Raw genomic sequence first — 16,419 nt, 5'->3', positions numbered from 1 at the left:
GACACGAGCGGCAGCGAGCGGCAGTCGAGCAAAGTCGGGACAAGTCGGGACGGGGACAGGGACAGGGATAGGAATGGTGCGAATGCACTGCAAACTACGCAGACACCTGGTGTGAGGCGTGGCGTGGCGAGGCGAGGCGAGGCGAGGAAGCCCACATCGCAACCAGTGGCGCCCTCCAGCACGACACTGCCACACCCCGCACAGTCCCTCCGCTGAACACCAGGGACAAGATGCGTCCTCCGCTAGTGTCGAAGGCTGTACGCGCCCAGCGAATGACAGGGGGTGCAACGAGCAGCAGTGCGTCTCACACACGCGGCGGTGCGCCCGCCAATTCGGCCGTCGTTCTGCTGGGACGCCGGGCGCGCCTCCCCGCGCCGTCCTCGAGGAACTGGCGGTTGCGGAAGGAAGCGCTTTCGTCAAATGCGTCAGAAAACTAACATTTTGTGTGTTGGGAGAAAAGCCGAACACAAATTCTACCGTGCTCCTACATTAGATGAGCGCCAACGGCCATACCATGATGAATACACCGGTTCTCGTCCGATCACCAAAGTTAAGCATCTTCGGGCCCGGCTAGTACTTGGATGGGTGACCGCCTGGGAAACCCGGGTGCTGTTGGCTCCCTTCCTTTTGTTTTTTTGTTATGTCGCCAGCCCAATTTTCAAACTACCTTTCTGTTGTGACAAAGATGCTTCCTTAAGCCTTTTAAACTACTGTAATGGTACGAAAATGCAGTAATTAACTCAGTTTGAGGGAGAATGTGCTAACCAAGTATGGCCAAGAAGACTTTGAAAACGACAAAACAGTACGAATCGGCAGGTGATTTTTGAAATACGTCACCGCCTATTGTTGTGTAGGAGTGTAGAGTTCCAAATTTGATTTGTAACCACGAATGTATTCCTTAGTCGTCTCGTCTCGTCCCGCAGACGTTTGTTGTGCTTGCGCTGTCATATGGACCACGACCCGAGCGGCAGCGAGCGGCAGTCGAGCAAAGTCGGGACAAGTCGGGACGGGGACAGGGACAGGGATAGGAATGGTGCGAATGCACTGCAAACTACGCAGACACCTGGTGTGAGGCGAGGCGAGGCGAGGCGAGGAAGCCCACATCGCTACCAGTGGCGCCCTCCAGCACGACACTGCCACACCCCGCACAGGCCCTCCGCTGAACACCAGGGACAAGATGCGTCCTCCGCTAGTGTCGAAGGCTGCACGCGCCCAGCGAATGACAGGGGGTGCAACGAGCAGCAGTGCGTCTCACACACGCGGCGGTGCGCCCGCCAATTCGGCCGTCGCTCTGCTGGGACGCGGGGCGCGCCTCCCCGCGCCGTCCTCGAGGAACTGGTGGTTGCGGAAGGAAGCGCTTTCGTCAAATGCGGCCGAAAACTAACATTTTGTGTGTTGGGAGAAAAGCCGAACGCGAATTCTGCCGTGCTCCTACATTAGATGAGCGCCAACGGCCATACCATGATGAATACACCGGTTCTCGTCCGATCACCGAAGTTAAGCATCATCGGGCCCGGCTAGTACTTGGATGGGTGACCGCCTGGGAAACCCGGGTACTGTTGGCTACCTTCCTTTTGTTTTTTTGTTATGTCGCCAGCCCAATTTTCAAACTACCTTTCTGTTGTGACAAAGATGCTTCCTTAAGCCTTTTAAACTACTGTAATGGTACGAAAATGCAGTAATTAACGCAGTTTGAGGGAGAATGTGCTAACCAAGTATGGCCAAGAAGACTTTGAAAACGACAAAACAGTACGAATCGGCAGGTGATTTCTGAAATACGTCACCGCCTATTGTTGTGTAGGAGTGTAGAGTTCCAAATTTGATTTGTAACCACGAATGTATTCCTTAGTCGTCTCGTCTCGTCCCGCAGACGTTTGTCGTGCTTGCGCTGTCATATGGACCACGACACGAGCGGCAGCGAGCGGCAGTCGAGCAAAGTCGGGACAAGTCGGGACGGGGACAGGGACACGGATAGGAATGGTGCGAATGCACTGCAAACTACGCAGACACCTGGTGTGAGGCGAGGGGAGGCGAGGCGAGGCGAGGAAACCCACATCGCTACCAGTGGCGCCCTCCAGCACGACACTGCCACACCCCGCACAGGCCCTCCGCTGAACACCAGGGACAAGATGCGTCCTCCGCTAGTGTCGAAGGCTGCACGCGCCCAGCGAATGACAGGGGGTGCAACGAGCAGCACTGCGTCTCACACACGCGGCGGTGCGCCCGCCAATTCGGCCGTCGCTCTGCTGGGACGCCGGGCGCGCCTCCCCGCGCCGTCCTCGAGGAACTGGCGGTTGCGGAAGGAAGCGCTTTCGTCAAATGCGGCCGAAAACTAACATTTTGTGTGTTGGGAGAAAAGCCGAACGCGAATTCTGCCGTGCTCCTACATTAGATGAGCGCCAACGGCCATACCATGATGAATACACCGGTTCTCGTCCGATCACCGAAGTTAAGCATCATCGGGCCCGGTTAGTACTTGGATGGGTGACCGCCTGGGAAACCCGGGTGCTGTTGGCTCCCTTCCTTTTGTTTTTTTGTTATGTCGCCAGCCCAATTTTCAAACTACCTTTCTGTTGTGACAAAGATGCTTCCTTAAGCCTTTTAAACTACTGTAATGGTACGAAAATGCAGTAATTAACTCAGTTTGAGGGAGAATGTGCTAACCAAGTATGGCCAAGAAGACTTTGAAAACGACAAAACAGTACGAATCGGCAGGTGATTTCTGAAATACGTCACCGCCTATTGTTGTGTAGGAGTGTAGAGTTCCAAATTTGATTTGTAACCACGAATGTATTCCTTAGTCGTCTCGTCTCGTCCCGCAGACGTTTGTCGTGCTTGCGCTGTCATATGGACCACGACCCGAGCGGCAGCGAGCGGCAGTCGAGCAAAGTCGGGACAAGTCGGGACGGGGACAGGGACAGGGGTAGGAATGGTGCGAATGCACTGCAAATTACGCAGACACCTGGTGTGAGGCTAGGCGAGGCGAGGCGAGGCGAGGCGAGGAAGCCCACATCGCTACCAGTGGCGCCCTCCAGCACGACACTGCCACACCCCGCACAGGCCCTCCGCTGAACACCAGGGACAAGATGCGTCCTCCGCTAGTGTCGAAGGCTGCACGCGCCCATCGAATGACAGGGGGTGCAACGAGCAGCAGTGCGTCTCACACACGCGGCGGTGCGCCCGCCAATTCGGCCGTGGCTCTGCTGGGACGCCGGGCGCGCCTCCCCGCGCCGTCCTCGAGGAACTGGCGGTTGCGGAAGGAAGCGCTTTCGTCAAATGCGGCCGAAAACTAACATTTTGTGTGTTGGGAGAAAAGCCGAACGCGAATTCTGCCGTGCTCCTACATTAGATGAGCGCCAACGGCCATACCATGATGAATACACCGGTTCTCGTCCGATCACCGAAGTTAAGCATCATCGGGCCCGGCTAGTACTTGGATGGGTGACCGCCTGGGAAACCCGGGTACTGTTGGCTCCCTTCCTTTTGTTTTTTTGTTATGTCGCCAGCCCAATTTTCAAACTACCTTTCTGTTGTGACAAAGATGCTTCCTTAAGCCTTTTAAACTACTGAAATGGTACGAAAATGCAGTAATTAACTCAGTTTGAGGGAGAATGTGCTAACCAAGTATGGCCAAGAAGACTTTGAAAACGACAAAACAGTACGAATCGGCAGGTGATTTCTGAAATACGTCACCGCCTATTGTTGTGTAGGAGTGTAGAGTTCCAAATTTGATTTGTAACCACGAATGTATTCCTTAGTCGTCTCGTCTCGTCCCGCAGACGTTTGTCGTGCTTGCGCTGTCATATGGACCACGACCCGAGCGGCAGCGAGCGGCAGTCGAGCAAAGTCGGGACAAGTCGGGACGGGGACAGGGACACGGATAGGAATGGTGCGAATGCACTGCAAACTACGCAGACACCTGGTGTGAGGCGAGGCGAGGCGAGGCGAGGCGAGGAAGCCCACATCGCTACCAGTGGCGCCCTCCAGCACGACACTGCCACACCCCGCACAGGCCCTCCGCTGAACACCAGGGACAAGATGCGTCCTCCGCTAGTGTCGAAGGCTGCACGCGCCGAGCGAATGACAGGGGGTGCAACGAGCAGCAGTGCGTCTCACACACGCGGCGGTGCGCCCGCCAATTCGGCCGTCGCTCTGCTGGGACGCCGGGCGCGCCTCCCCGCGCCGTCCTCGAGGAACTGGCGGTTGCGGAAGGAAGCGCTTTCGTCAAATTCGGCCGAAAACTAACATTTTGTGTGTTGGGAGAAAAGCCGAACGCGAATTCTGCCGTGCTCCTACATTAGATGAGCGCCAACGGCCATACCATGATGAATACACCGGTTATCGTCCGATCACCGAAGTTAAGCATCATCGGGCCCGGTTAGTACTTGGATGGGTGACCGCCTGGGAAACCCGGGTGCTGTTGGCTCCCTTCCTTTTGTTTTTTTGTTATGTCGCCAGCCCAATTTTCAAACTACCTTTCTGTTGTGACAAAGATGCTTCCTTAAGCCTTTTAAACTACTGTAATGGTACGAAAATGCAGTAATTAACTCAGTTTGAGGGAGAATGTGCTAACCAAGTATGGCCAAGAAGACTTTGAAAACGACAAAACAGTACGAATCGGCAGGTGATTTCTGAAATACGTCACCGCCTATTGTTGTGTAGGAGTGTAGAGTTCCAAATTTGATTTGTAACCACGAATGTATTCCTTAGTCGTCTCGTCTCGTCCCGCAGACGTTTGTCGTGCTTGCGCTGTCATATGGACCACGACCCGAGCGGCAGCGAGCGGCAGTCGAGCAAAGTCGGGACAAGTCGGGACGGGGACAGGGACAGGGATAGGAATGGTGCGAATGCACTGCAAATTACGCAGACACCTGGTGTGAGGCTAGGCGAGGCGAGGCGAGGAAGCCCACATCGCTACCAGTGGCGCCCTCCAGCACGACACTGCCACACCCCGCACAGGCCCTCCGCTGAACACCAGGGACAAGAAGCGTCCTCCGCTAGTGTCGAAGGCTGCACGCGGCCAGCGAATGACAGGGGGTGCAACGAGCAGCAGTGCGTCTCACACACGCGGCGGTGCGCCCGCCAATTCGGCCGTCGCCCTGCTGGGACGCCGGGCGCGCCTCCCCGCGCCGTCCTCGAGGAACTGGCAGTTGCGGAAGGAAGCGCTTTCGTCAAATGCGGCCGAAAACTAACATTTTGTGTGTTGGGAGAAAAGCCGAACGCGAAGTCTGCCGTGCTCCTACATTAGATGAGCGCCAACGGCCATACCATGATGAATACACCGGTTCTCGTCCGATCACCGAAGTTAAGCGTCATCGGGCCCGGCTAGTACTTGGATGGTTGACCGCCTGGGAAACCCGGGTGCTGTTGGCTACCTTCCTTTTGTTTTTTTGTTATGTCGCCAGCCCAATTTTCAAACTACCTTTCTGTTGTGACAAAGATGCTTCCTTAAGCCATTTAAACTACTGTAATGGTACGAAAATGCAGTAATTAACTCAGTTTGAGGGAGAATGTGCTAACCAAGTATGGCCAAGAAGACTTTGAAAACGACAAAACAGTACGAATCGGCAGGTGATTTCTGAAATACGTCACCGCCTATTGTTGTGTAGGAGTGTAGAGTTCCAAATTTGATTTGTAACCACGAATGTATTCCTTAGTCGTCTCGTCTCGTCCCGCAGACGTTTGTCGTGCTTGCGCTGTCATATGGACCACGACCCGAGCGGCAGCGAGCGGCAGTCGAGCAAAGTCGGGACAAGTCGGGACGGGGACAGGGACAGGGATAGGAATGGTGCGAATGCACTGCAAACTACGCAGACACCTGGTGTGAGGCGAGGCGAGGCGAGGCGAGGAAGCCCACATCGCTACCAGTGGCGCCCTCCAGCACGACACTGCCACACCCCGCACAGGCCCTCCGCTGAACACCAGGGACAAGATGCGTCCTCCGCTAGTGTCGAAGGCTGCACGCGCCCAGCGAATGACAGGGGGTGCAACGAGCAGCAGTGCGTCTCACACACGCGGCGGTGCGCCCGCCAATTCGGCCGTCGCTCTGCTGGGACGCCGGGCGCGCCTCCCCGCGCCGTCCTCGAGGAACTGGCAGTTGCGGAAGGAAGCGCTTTCGTCAAATGCGGCCGAAAACTAACATTTTGTGTGTTGGGAGAAAAGCCGAACGCGAAGTCTGCCGTGCTCCTACATTAGATGAGCGCCAACGGCCATACCATGATGAATACACCGGTTCTCGTCCGACCACCGAAGTTAAGCATCATCGGGCTCGGTTAGTACTTGGATGGGTGACCGCCTGGGAAACCCGGGTGCTGTTGGCTCCCTTCCTTTTGTTTTTTTGTTATGTCGCCAGCCCAATTTTCAAACTACCTTTCTGTTGTGACAAAGATGCTTCCTTAAGCCTTTTAAACTACTGTAATGGTACGAAAATGCAGTAATTAACTCAGTTTGAGGGAGAATGTGCTAACCAAGTATGGCCAAGAAGACTTTGAAAACGACAAAACAGTACGAATCGGCAGGTGATTTCTGAAATACGTCACCGCCTATTGTTGTGTAGGAGTGTAGAGTTCCAAATTTGATTTGTAACCACGAATGTATTCCTTAGTCGTCTCGTCTCGTCCCGCAGACGTTTGTCGTGCTTGCGCTGTCATATGGACCACGACCCGAGCGGCAGCGAGCGGCAGTCGAGCAAAGTCGGGACAAGTCGGGACGGGGACAGGGACAGGGATAGGAATGGTGCGAATGCACTGCAAACTACGCAGACACCTGGTTTGAGGCGAGGCGAGGCGAGGCGAGGAAGCCCACATCGCTACCAGTGGCGCCCTCCAGCACGACACTGCCACACCCCGCACAGGCCCTCCGCTGAACACCAGGGACAAGATGCGTCCTCCGCTAGTGTCGAAGGCTGCACGCGCCCAGCGAATAACAGGGGGTGCAACGAGCAGCAGTGCGTCTCACACACGCGGCGGTGCGACCGCCAATTCAGCCGTCGCTCTGCTGGGACGCCGGGCGCGCCTCCCCGCGCCGTCCTCGAGGAACTGGCGGTTGCGCAAGGAAGCGCTTTCGTCAAATGCGGCCGAAAACTAACATTTTGTGTGTTGGGAGAAAAGCCGAACGCGAATTCTGCCGCGCTCCTACATTAGATGAGCGCCAACGGCCATACCATGATGAATACACCGGTTCTCGTCCGATCACCGAAGTTAAGCATCATCGGATCCGGCTAGTACTTGGATGGGTGACCGCCTGGAAAACCCGGGTGCTGTTGGCTCCCTTCCTTTTGTTTTTTTGTTATGTCGCCAGCCCAATTGCCAAACTACCTTTCTGTTGTGACAAAGATGCTTCCTTAAGCCTTTTAAACTACTGTAATGGTACGAAAATGCAGTAATTAACTCAGTTTGAGGGAGAATGTGCTAACCAAGTTTGCCAAGAAGACTTTGAAAACGACAAAACAGTACGAATCGGCAGGTGATTTCTGAAATACGTCACCGTCTATTGTTGTGTAGGAGTGTAGAGTTCCAAATTTGATTTGTAACCACGAATGTATTCCTTAGTCGTCTCGTCTCGTCCCGCAGACGTTTGTCGTGCTTGCGCTGTCATATGGACCACGACCCGAGCGGCAGCGAGCGGCAGTCGAACAAAGTCGGGACAAGTCGGGACGGGGACAGGGACAGGGATAGGAATGGTGCGAATGCACTGCAAACTACGCAGACACCTGGTGTGAGGCGAGGCTAGGCGAGGCGAGGAAGCCCACATCGCTACCAGTGGCGCCCTCCAGCACGACACTGCCACACCCCGCACAGGCCCTCCGCTGAACACCAGGGACAAGATGCGTCCTCCGCTAGTGTCGAAGGCTGCACGCGCCCAGCGAATGACAGCCGTCGCTCTGCTGGGACGCCGGGCGCGCCTCCCCGCGCCGTCCTCGAGGAACTGGCGGTTGCGGAAGGAAGCGCTTTCGTCAAATGCGGCCGAAAACTAACATTTTGTGTGTTGGGAGAAAAGCCGAACGCGAAGTCTGCCGTGCTCCTACATTAGATGAGCGCCAACGGCCATACCATGATGAATACACCGGTTCTCGTCCGATCACCGAAGTTAAGCATCATCGGGCCCGGCTTGTACTTGGATGGGTGACCGCCTGGGAAACCCGGGTGCTGTTGGCTCCCTTCCTTTTGTTTTTTTGTTATGTCGCCAGCCCAATTTTCAAACTACCTTTCTGTTGTGACAAAGATACTACTAAACTACTGTAATGGAACGAAAATGCAGTAATTAACTCAGTTTGAGGGAGAATGTGCTAACCAAGTATGGCCAAGAAGACTTTGAAAACGACAAAACAGTACGAATCGGCAGGTGATTTCTGAAATACGTCACCGCCTATTGTTGTGTAGGAGTGTAGAGTTCCAAATTTGATTTGTAACCACGAATGTATTCCTTAGTCGTCTCGTCTCGTCCCGCAGACGTTTGTCGTGCTTGCGCTGTCATATGGACCACGACCCGAGCGGCAGCGAGCGGCAGTCGAGCAAAGTCGGGACAAGTCGGGACGGGGACAGGGACAGGGATAGGAATGGTGCGAATGCACTGCAAACTACGCAGACACCTGGTGTGAGGCGAGGCGAGGCGAGGCGATGAAGCCCACATCGCTACCAGTGGCGCCCTCCAGCACGACACTGCCACACCCCGCACAGGCCCTCCGCTGAACACCAGGGACAAGATGCGTCCTCCGCTAGTGTCGAAGGCTGCACGCGCCCAGCGAATCACAGGGGGTGCAACGAGCAGCAGTGCGTCTCACACACGCGGCGGTGCGCCCGCCAATTCGGCCGTCGCTCTGCTGGAACGCCGGGCACGCCTCCCCGCGCCGTCCTCGAGGAACTGGCGGTTGCGGAAGGAAGCGCTTTCGTCAAATGCGGCCGAAAACTAACATTTTGTGTGTTGGGAGAAAAGAGGAACGCGAATTCAGCCGTGCTCCTACATTAGATGAGCGCCAACGGCCATACCATGATGAATACACCGGTTCTCGTCCGATTACCGAAGTTAAGCATCATCGGGCCCGGCTAGTACTTGGATGGGTGACCGCCTGGGAATCCCGGGTGCTGTTGGCTCCCTTCCTTTTGTTTTTTTGTTATGTCGCCAGCCCAATTTTCAAACTATCTTTCTGTTGTGACAAAGATACTACTAAACTACTGTAATGGTACGAAAATGCAGTAATTAACTCAGATTGAGGGAGAATGTGCTAAAAAACTATGGCCAAGAAGACTTTGAAAACGACAAAACAGTACGAATCGGCAGGTGATTTCTGAAATACGTCACCGCCTATTGTTGTGTAGGAGTGTAGAGTTCCAAATTTGATTTGTAACCACGAATGTATTCCTTAGTCGTCTCGTCTCGTCCCGCAGACGTTTGTCGTGCTTGCGCTGTCATATGGACCACGACCCGAGCGGCAGCGAGCGGCAGTCGAGCGGCAGTCGGGACAAGTTGGGACGGTGACAGGGACAGGGATAGGAATGGTGCGAATGCACTGCAAACTACGCAGACACCTGGTGTGAGGCGAGGCGAGGCGAGGCGAGGAAGCCCACATCGCTACCAGTGGCGCCCTCCAGCACGACACTGCCACACCCCGCACAGGCCTTCCGCTGAACACCAGGGACAAGATGCGTCCTCCGCTAGTGTCGAAGGCTGCACGCGCCCAGCGAATCACAGGGGGTGCAACGAGCAGCAGTGCGTCTCACACACGCGGCGGTGCGCCCGCCAATTCGGCCGTCGCTCTGCTGGAACGCCGGGCACGCCTCCCCGCGCCGTCCTCGAGGAACTGGCGGTTGCGGAAGGAAGCGCTTTCGTCAAATGCGGCCGAAAACTAACAATTTGTGTGTTGGGAGAAAAGCCGAACGCGAATTCTGCCGTGCTCCTACATTAGATGAGCGCCAACGGCCATACCATGATGAATACACCGGTTCTCGTCCGATCACCGAAGTTAAGCATCATCGGGCCCGGCTAGTAGTTGGATGGGTGACCGCCTGAGAAACCCGGGTGCTGTTGGCTCCCTTCCTTTTGTTTTTTGTTATGTCGCCAGCCCAATTTTCAAACTACCTTTCTGTTGTGACAAAGATGCTTCTTTACGCCTTTTAAACTACTGTAATGGTACGAAAATGCAGTAATTAACTCAGTTTGAGGGAGAATGTGCTAACCAAGTACGGCCAAGAAGACTTTGAAAACGACAAAACAGTACGAATTGGCAGGTGATTTCTGAAATACGTCACCGCCAATTGTTGTGTAGGAGTGTAGAGTTCCAAATTTGATTTGTAACCACGAATGTATTCCTTAGTCGTCTCGTCTCGTCCCGCAGATGTTTGTCGTTGCGCTCGCTGTCATATGGACCACGACCCGAGCGGCAGCGAGCGGCAGTCGAGCAAAGTCGGGACAAGTCGGGACGGGGACAGGGACAGGGATAGGAATGGTGCGAATGCACTGCAAACTACGCAGACACCTGGTGTGAGGCGAGGCGAGGCGAGGCGAGGAAGCCCACATCGCTACCAGTGGCGCCCTCCAGCACGACACTGCCACACCCCGCACAGGCCCTCCGCTGAACACCAGGGACAAGATGCGTTCTCCGCTAGTGTCGAAGGCTGCACGCGCCCAGCGAATCACAGGGGGTGCAACGAGCAGCAGTGCGTCTCACACACGCGGCGGTGCGCCCGCCAATTCGGCCGTCGCTCTGCTGGGACGCCGGGCACGCCTCCCCGCGCCGTCCTCGAGGAACTGGCGGTTGCGGAAGGAAGCGCTTTCGTCAAATGCGGCCGAAAACTAACATTTTGTGTGTTGGGAGAAAAGCCGAACGAGAAGTCTGCCGTGCTCCTACATTAGATGAGCGCCAACGGCCATACCATGATGAATACACCGGTTCTCGTCCGATCACCGAAGTTAAGCATCATCTGGCCCGGCTCATACTTGGATGGGTGACCGCCTGGGAAACCCGGGTGCTGTTGGCTCCCTTCCTTTTGTTTTTTTGTTATGCCGCCAGCCCAATTTTCAAACTACCTTTCTGTTGTGACAAAGATACTACTAAACTACTGTAATGGTACGAAAATGCAGTAATTAACTCAGTTTGAGGGAGAATGTGCTAACCAAGTATGGCCAAGAAGACTTTGAAAACGACAAAACAGTACGAATCGGCAGGTGATTTCTGAAATACGTCACCGCCTATTGTTGTGTAGGAGTGTAGAGTTCCAAATTTGATTTGTAACCACGAATGTATTCCTTAGTCGTCTCGTCTCGTCCCGCAGACGTTTGTCGTGCTTGCGCTGTCATATGGACCACGACCCGAGCGGCAGCGAGCGGCAGTCGCGCGGCAGTCGGGACAAGTTCGGACGGGGACAGGGACAGGGATAGGAATGGTGCGAATGCACTGCAAACTACGCAGACACCTGGTGTGAGGCGAGGCGAGGCGAGGCGAGGCGAGGAAGCCCACATCGCTACCAGTGGCGCCCTCCAGCACGACACAGCCACAACCCGCACAGGCCCTCCGCTGAACACCAGGGACAAGATGCGTCCTCCGCTAGTGTCGAAGGCTGCACGCGCCCAGCGAATGACAGGGGGTGCAACGAGCAGCAGTGCGTCTCACACACGCGGCGGTGCGCCCGCCAATTCGGCCGTCGCTCTGCTGGGACGCCGGGCGGTTGCGGAAGGAAGCGCTTTCGTCAAATGCGGCCGAAAACTAACATTTTGTGTGTTGGGAGAAAAGCCGAACGCGAATTCTGCCGAGCTCCTACATTAGATGAGCGCCAACGGCCATACCATGATGAATACACCGGTTCTCGTCCGATCACCGTAGTTAAGCATCATCGGGCCCGGCTAGTACTTGGATGGGTGACCGCCTGGGAAACCCGGGTGCTGTTGGCTCCCTTCCTTTTGTTTTTTTGTTATGTCGCCAGCCCAATTTTCAAACTACCTTTCTGTTGTGACAAAGATGCTTCCTTAAGCCTTTTAAACTACTGTAATGGTACGAAAATGCAGTAATTAACTCAGTTTGAGGGAGAATGTGCTAACCAAGTTTGCCAAGAAGACTTTGAAAACGACAAAACAGTACGCATCGGCAGGTGATTTCTGAAATACGTCACCGCCTATTGTTGTGTAGGAGTGTAGAGTTCCAAATTTGATTTGTAACCACGAATGTATTCCTTAGTCGTCTCGTCTCGTCCCGCAGACGTTTGTCGTGCTTGCGCTGTCATATGGACCACGACCCGAGCGGCAGCGAGCGGCAGTCGAGCAAAGTCGGGACAAGTCGGGACGGGGACAGGGACAGGGATAGGAATGGTGCGAATGCACTGCAAACTACGCAGACACCTGGTGTGAGGCGAGGCGAGGCGAGGCGAGGCGAGGAAGCCCACATCGCTACCAGTGGCGACCTCCAGCACGACACTGCCACACCCCGCACAGGCCCTCCGCTGAACACCAGGGACAAGATGCGTCCTCCGCTAGTGTCGAAGGCTGCACGCGCCCAGCGAATCACAGGGGGTGCAACGAGCAGCAGTGCGTCTCACACACGCGGCGGTGCGCCCGCCAATTCGGCCGTCGCTCTGCTGGGACGCCGGGCACGCCTCCCCGCGCCGTCCTCGAGGAACTGGCGGTTGCGGAAGGAAGCGCTTTCGTCAAATGCGGCCGAAAACTAACATTTTGTGTGTTGGGAGAAAAGCCGAACGCGAAATCTGCCGTGCTCCTACATTAGATGAGCGCCAACGGCCATACCATGATGAATACACCGGTTCTCGTCCGATCACCGAAGTTAAGCATCATCGGGCCCGGCTAGTACTTGGATGGGTGACCGCCTGGGAAACCCGTGTGCTGTTGGCTCCCTTCCTTTTGTTTTTTTATTATGTCGCCAGCCCAATTTTCAAACTACCTATCTGTTGTGACAAAGATGCTTCCTTAAGCCTTTTAAACTACTGTAATGGTACGAAAATGCAGTAATTAACTCAGTTTGAGGGAGAATGTGCTAACCAAGTATGGCCAAGAAGACTTTGAAAACGACAAAACAGTACGAATCGGCAGGTGATTTCTGAAATACGTCACCGCCTATTGTTGTGTAGGAGTGTAGGGTTCCAAATTTGATTTGTAACCACGAATGTATTCCTTAGTCGTCTCGTCTCGTCCCGCAGACGTTTGTCGTGCTTGCGCTGTCATATGGACCACGACCCGAGCGGCAGCGAGCGGCAGTCGAGCAAAGTCGGGACAAGTCGGGACGGGGACAGGGACAGGGATAGGAATGGTGCGAATGCACTGCAAACTACGCAGACACCTGGTGTGAGGCGAGGCGAGGCGAGGCGAGGAAGCCCACATCGCTACCAGTGGCGCCCTCCAGCACGACACTGCCACACCCCGCACAGGCCCTCCGCTGAACACCAGGGACAAGATGCGTTCTCCGCTAGTGTCGAAGGCTGCACGCGCCCAGCGAATCACAGGGGGTGCAACGAGCAGCAGTGCGGCTCACACACGCGGCGGTGCGCCCGCCAATTCGGCCGTCGCTCTGCTGGGACGCCGGGCACGCCTCCCCGCGCCGTCCTCGAGGAACTGGCGGTTGCGGAAGGAAGCGCTTTCGTCAAATGCGGCCGAAAACTAACATTTTGTGTGTTGGGAGAAAAGCCGAACGCGAAATCTGCCGTGCTCCTACATTAGATGAGCGCCAACGGCCATACCATGATGAATACACCGGTTCTCGTCCGATCGCCGAAGTTAAGCATCATCGGGCCCGGCTAGTACTTGGATGGGTGACCGCCTGGGAAACCCGTGTGCTGTTGGCTCCCTTCCTTTTGTTTTTTTATTATGTCGCCAGCCCAATTTTCAAACTACCTATCTGTTGTGACAAAGATGCTTCCTTAAGCCTTTTAAACTACTGTAATGGTACGAAAATGCAGTAATTAACTCAGTTTGAGGGAGAATGTGCTAACCAAGTATGGCCAAGAAGACTTTGAAAACGACAAAACAGTACGAATCGGCAGGTGATTTCTGAAATACGTCACCGCCTATTGTTGTGTAGGAGTGTAGGGTTCCAAATTTGATTTGTAACCACGAATGTATTCCTTAGTCGTCTCGTCTCGTCCCGCAGACGTTTGTCGTGCTTGCGCTGTCATATGGACCACGACCCGAGCGGCAGCGAGCGGCAGTCGAGCAAAGTCGGGACAAGTCGGGACGGGGACAGGGACAGGGATAGGAATGGTGCGAATGCACTGCAAACTACGCAGACACCTGGTGTGAGGCGAGGCGAGGCGAGGCGAGGAAGCCCACATCGCTACCAGTGGCGCCCTCCAGCACGACACTGCCACACCCCGCACAGGCCCTCCGCTGAACACCAGGGACAAGATGCGTTCTCCGCTAGTGTCGAAGGCTGCACGCGCCCAGCGAATCACAGGGGGTGCAACGAGCAGCAGTGCGGCTCACACACGCGGCGGTGCGCCCGCCAATTCGGCCGTCGCTCTGCTGGGACGCCGGGCACGCCTCCCCGCGCCGTCCTCGAGGAACTGGCGGTTGCGGAAGGATGCGCTTTCGTCAAATGCGGCCGAAAACTAACATTTTGTGTGTTGGGAGAAAAGCCGAACGCGAATTCTGCCGTGCTCCTACATTAGATGAGCGCCAACGGCCATACCATGATGAATACACCGGTTCTCGTCCGATCACCGAAGTTAAGCATCATCTGGCCCGGCTCATACTTGGATGGGTGACCGCCTGGGAAACCCGGGTGCTGTTGGCTCCCTTCCTTTTGTTTTTTTGTTATGCCGCCAGCCCAATTTTCAAACTACCTTTCTGTTGTGACAAAGATACTACTAAACTACTGTAATGGTACGAAAATGCAGTAATTAACTCAGTTTGAGGGAGAATGTGCTAACCAAGTATGGCCAAGAAGACTTTGAAAACGACAAAACAGTACGAATCGGCAGGTGATTTCTGAAATACGTCACCGCCTATTGTTGAGTAGGAGTGTAGAGTTCCAAATTTGATTTGTAACCACGAATGTATTCCTTAGTCGTCTCGTCTCGTCCCGCAGACGTTTGTCGTGCTTGCGCTGTCATATGGACCACGACCCGAGCGGCAGCGAGAAGCAGTCGAGCGGCAGTCGCGACAAGTTGGGACGGGGACAGGGACAGGGATAGGAATGGTGCGAATGCACTGCAAACTACGCAGACACCTGGTGTGAGGCGAGGCGAGGCGAGGCGAGGCGAGGAAGCCCACATCGCTACCAGTGGCGCCCTCCAGCACGACACTGCCACACCCCGCACAGGCCTTCCGCTGAACACCAGGGACAAGATGCGTCCTCCGCTAGTGTCGAAGGCTGCACGCGCCCAGCGAATGACAGGGGGTGCAACGAGCAGCAGTGCGTCTCACACACGCGGCGGTGCGCCCGCCAATTCGTCCGTCGCTCTGCTGGGACGCCGGGCACGCCTCCCCGCGCCGTCCTCGAGGAACTGGCGGTTGCGGAAGGAAGCGCTTTCGTCAAATGCGGCCGAAAACTAACAATTTGTGTGTTGGGAGAAAAGCCGAACGCGAATTCTGCCGTGCTCCTACATTAGATGAGCGCCAACGGCCATACCATGATGAATACACCGGTTCTCGTCCGATCACCGAAGTTAAGCATCATCGGGCCCGGCTAGTAGTTGGATGGGTGACCGCCTGAGAAACCCGGGTGCTGTTGGCTCCCTTCCTTTTGTTTTTTGTTATGTCGCCAGCCCAATTTTCAAACTACCTTTCTGTTGTGACAAAGATGCTTCTTTACGCCTTTTAAACTACTGTAATGGTACGAAAATGCAGTAATTAACTCAGTTTGAGGGAGAATGTGCTAACCAAGTATGGCCAAGAAGACTTTGAAAACGACAAAACAGTACGAATCGGCAGGTGATTTCTGAAATACGTCACCGCCTATTGTTGTGTAGGAGTGTAGAGTTCCAAATTTGATTTGTAACCACGAATGTATTCCTTAGTCGTCTCGTCTCGTCCCGCAGACGTTTGTCGTGCTTGCGCTGTCATATGGACCACGACCCGAGCGGCAGCGAGCGGCAGTCGAGCAAAGTCGGGACAAGTCGGGACGGGGACAGGGACAGGGATAGGAATGGTGCGAATGCACTTCAAACTACGCAGACACCTGGTGTGAGGCGAGGCGAGGCGAGGCGAGGAAGCCCACATCGCTACCAGTGGCGACCTCCAGCACGACACTGCCACACCCCGCACAGGCCCTCCGCTGAACACCAGGGACAAGATGCGTCCTCCGCTAGTGTCGAAGGCTGCACGCGCCCAGCGAATCACAGGGGGTGCAACGAGCAGCAGTGCGTCTCACACACGCGGCGGTGCGCCCGCCAATTCGGCCGTCGCTCTGCTGGGACGCCGGGCACGCCTCCCCGCGCCGTCCTCGAGGAACTGGCGGTTGCGGAAGGAAGCGCTTTCGTC

General features: G+C 55.3%; 17 non-coding genes across 17 annotated transcripts; all 17 read left to right on the top strand.

The window, feature by feature from the left end:
* The first annotated feature begins 499 nt into the window (after positions 1–499).
* On the top strand, positions 500–618 carry LOC126186523 (5S ribosomal RNA). The gene has a single exon (XR_007537613.1). It is a non-coding gene; the product is annotated as a 5S ribosomal RNA (ribosomal RNA).
* Positions 619–1,446: 828 nt separating this feature from the next.
* Positions 1,447–1,565, top strand: LOC126186343 (5S ribosomal RNA). The gene has a single exon (XR_007537441.1). It is a non-coding gene; the product is annotated as a 5S ribosomal RNA (ribosomal RNA).
* Positions 1,566–2,398: 833 nt separating this feature from the next.
* On the top strand, positions 2,399–2,517 carry LOC126185636 (5S ribosomal RNA). The gene has a single exon (XR_007537203.1). It is a non-coding gene; the product is annotated as a 5S ribosomal RNA (ribosomal RNA).
* An 838-nt stretch (positions 2,518–3,355) lies between these two features.
* On the top strand, positions 3,356–3,474 carry LOC126186342 (5S ribosomal RNA). The gene has a single exon (XR_007537440.1). It is a non-coding gene; the product is annotated as a 5S ribosomal RNA (ribosomal RNA).
* An 833-nt stretch (positions 3,475–4,307) lies between these two features.
* LOC126186512 (5S ribosomal RNA) lies at positions 4,308–4,426 on the top strand. Its single transcript, XR_007537602.1, has one exon. It is a non-coding gene; the product is annotated as a 5S ribosomal RNA (ribosomal RNA).
* Positions 4,427–5,254: 828 nt separating this feature from the next.
* LOC126186455 (5S ribosomal RNA) lies at positions 5,255–5,373 on the top strand. The gene has a single exon (XR_007537549.1). It is a non-coding gene; the product is annotated as a 5S ribosomal RNA (ribosomal RNA).
* An 828-nt stretch (positions 5,374–6,201) lies between these two features.
* On the top strand, positions 6,202–6,320 carry LOC126186339 (5S ribosomal RNA). The gene has a single exon (XR_007537437.1). It is a non-coding gene; the product is annotated as a 5S ribosomal RNA (ribosomal RNA).
* An 828-nt stretch (positions 6,321–7,148) lies between these two features.
* On the top strand, positions 7,149–7,267 carry LOC126185315 (5S ribosomal RNA). The gene has a single exon (XR_007537075.1). It is a non-coding gene; the product is annotated as a 5S ribosomal RNA (ribosomal RNA).
* A 770-nt stretch (positions 7,268–8,037) lies between these two features.
* On the top strand, positions 8,038–8,156 carry LOC126186322 (5S ribosomal RNA). Its single transcript, XR_007537420.1, has one exon. It is a non-coding gene; the product is annotated as a 5S ribosomal RNA (ribosomal RNA).
* An 817-nt stretch (positions 8,157–8,973) lies between these two features.
* Positions 8,974–9,092, top strand: LOC126186385 (5S ribosomal RNA). Its single transcript, XR_007537480.1, has one exon. It is a non-coding gene; the product is annotated as a 5S ribosomal RNA (ribosomal RNA).
* An 818-nt stretch (positions 9,093–9,910) lies between these two features.
* LOC126186446 (5S ribosomal RNA) lies at positions 9,911–10,029 on the top strand. Its single transcript, XR_007537540.1, has one exon. It is a non-coding gene; the product is annotated as a 5S ribosomal RNA (ribosomal RNA).
* Positions 10,030–10,857: 828 nt separating this feature from the next.
* Positions 10,858–10,976, top strand: LOC126185376 (5S ribosomal RNA). The gene has a single exon (XR_007537133.1). It is a non-coding gene; the product is annotated as a 5S ribosomal RNA (ribosomal RNA).
* A 791-nt stretch (positions 10,977–11,767) lies between these two features.
* LOC126186277 (5S ribosomal RNA) lies at positions 11,768–11,886 on the top strand. The gene has a single exon (XR_007537377.1). It is a non-coding gene; the product is annotated as a 5S ribosomal RNA (ribosomal RNA).
* An 832-nt stretch (positions 11,887–12,718) lies between these two features.
* LOC126186485 (5S ribosomal RNA) lies at positions 12,719–12,837 on the top strand. The gene has a single exon (XR_007537577.1). It is a non-coding gene; the product is annotated as a 5S ribosomal RNA (ribosomal RNA).
* Positions 12,838–13,665: 828 nt separating this feature from the next.
* On the top strand, positions 13,666–13,784 carry LOC126185242 (5S ribosomal RNA). Its single transcript, XR_007537004.1, has one exon. It is a non-coding gene; the product is annotated as a 5S ribosomal RNA (ribosomal RNA).
* Positions 13,785–14,612: 828 nt separating this feature from the next.
* Positions 14,613–14,731, top strand: LOC126185375 (5S ribosomal RNA). Its single transcript, XR_007537132.1, has one exon. It is a non-coding gene; the product is annotated as a 5S ribosomal RNA (ribosomal RNA).
* Positions 14,732–15,554: 823 nt separating this feature from the next.
* LOC126186444 (5S ribosomal RNA) lies at positions 15,555–15,673 on the top strand. Its single transcript, XR_007537538.1, has one exon. It is a non-coding gene; the product is annotated as a 5S ribosomal RNA (ribosomal RNA).
* Positions 15,674–16,419: the final 746 nt, after the last annotated feature.

This window comes from Schistocerca cancellata, chromosome 4, assembly GCF_023864275.1.
Source record: "Schistocerca cancellata isolate TAMUIC-IGC-003103 chromosome 4, iqSchCanc2.1, whole genome shotgun sequence".
In the NCBI taxonomy this organism is placed as follows: Eukaryota; Metazoa; Arthropoda; class Insecta; order Orthoptera; family Acrididae; genus Schistocerca; species Schistocerca cancellata.
The sequence above is the reverse complement of the archived record's forward strand: the minus strand, read 5'-3'. Positions and strand labels throughout refer to the sequence as shown.